Source organism: Crinia signifera, chromosome 1 (genome assembly GCF_055691185.1).
Source record: "Crinia signifera chromosome 1, ASM5569118v1, whole genome shotgun sequence".
In the NCBI taxonomy this organism is placed as follows: domain Eukaryota; kingdom Metazoa; phylum Chordata; class Amphibia; order Anura; family Myobatrachidae; genus Crinia; species Crinia signifera.
This window is the reverse complement of record NC_139217.1, coordinates 375,233,800-375,235,725: the sequence shown is the minus strand read 5'-3', so window position 1 is coordinate 375,235,725 and position 1,926 is coordinate 375,233,800.

Here is a 1,926-nt window from a genome sequence, read left to right as displayed (position 1 = left end):
TATACAGGCTAATGTATCTTTCTCACCATATTTTACCAATGTTGTAGCTGCAGTTAGGAGCGGATGGTTTGGTACTCTCCATTTTAAACACTATCCAAGCTGTGATAAATCTAGCCATGAGTGACTGGGTATGCTGCTGTACTTGTGTATGTTGTGGTACTGGCACTGGTTATTTCCACAGCTGGTCCTTCATCCTGTGTTCAGGAAACATGCAGAACAAAAGAGAAGATACACAGATGTATGATCCACATCCCAGAGGTGGGGTACTAGGTTGCCTAATGTGTGTCCTAGCCCTGGCAGAATTCATACACTGCAAAGTATTTTTTAATTTCCTTTTATGTGGACAATACAAACCTAAACTTCTAAATGTGAACCTCACCTTTTAGAGCACCTACTTTACAGTTAATATTGCTATAGTCTATATAAGTGGTTCCCAAACTTTCAAGCATTTGTTCAAGGCACCCCTGGTCAAAAAATGTCTTATGGATAAATGCAGAAATAAATAAAGTAAATTGTGCTCAACTGTCGCCCTCAGGTTCAGTTATGTGGTGGAAAACAGCTGTGGTTCTAATTGTTCGTAAAGTTTTGATTGCCACCAGCACTAGGGTTGCTTATCACTTTGTACATAAATCATTTTTTCTCTTTCATCTATCCTGGTGACACAGCTCAACCATGGGATGTAGGAAGGTCTGAAGGAGCCAGGCATCTATGCTAAAGCTTTGAGAGGCAGGCTCCTTCCTTCTGCATCACAGCATTCCTTAGTTCGTTTTAGGTGCCCACCGGAGTGGGTACAATGCTGAAGGGCTGCCACTGCAGCCATACGATAGAGTATCTAGAGAGTGTTTTTTTTTTTTATTTAATATTACATCTTCGTTCGTGCAGGCAGTGTGTGAGGCTTCCAGGGGATGTTTTCTCACACTGAAAGCACAGCAGGGGCTGACAGAAGCGCGTCCTGTCAGCTCCCTGTGTTCTGAGAGTCGCTGTCTGGTCTCTCAGCACAGCGCTTAAACCTCCTCACAAATTAGGTTTCCTGGACCCTGGGGGACCCCGTAGCCGGCTCCCTGCATGGGGGGGGATCATGGGTGATGGGCACCCCGCAATGGCACCCGCCATCTTGAATAGTTTTACAGGCTGAACTCTGAGGAGATTGCAGCCTGTTACAGGAGCTCAGCATTGCTGGGTGATTCCAAGTGGTCCCCATTGAAGGGGAGACACAGGAAATAGAAGAAACATTCAGTAGGAGCATCTCGCAGGAAAAAAGGCGCCAAAGAGCCTCCCACCCCACTGTAGCAGGGAGATTGGTCTCTTCCTTCACTCTGCCCTGGCGCCCTTTCATCCCACACTGTGCGGAGCTGGAAGGACTTTTTTTCCTGCAGACAATGACAAGTTTCTTCTGAGGCGACGCCATCCCCGGTGACCACAGAGGGACAGACCGCAGACAGATAAGTACACTGGTATATATTGGCTTTGTACAAATGCCTGACTTAGTGCACTGATAAAATCATGACAGAAAGGTGTAATGCTGCTGTGTTGGGGGAAGGAGCATCGGCCATGTTAATTAACTGCAAGTTTTGCGGGCTTAAATTAACTCCTGAACAGATAGACCATGGGGATATTTGCCCTACATGCGAATCTGTGCCCAGTGGGGCGCAAGCCCAGAGGGCTGAGTAAGCGGAGCCTGCCTGAGCAGCAGCTCTGGGAAGGTCTGTGTCTGCTGTACTAAACAGGCTTTGAACAGACAGAGATGAGTTGGTGAGATCTCCCAGGCCATTGTCATCCTCGCAACCTTCGGTTGGCTCAATTCCTCCCTCTCAGGGGGACCCTGCATTTATACAGGCAATGCAGGACACTGCTCAAAGTGTACACAAGATTAATGCTTTTATGGAGCACTTTTTATAAACATAATATCTATATGGGCACATTCAT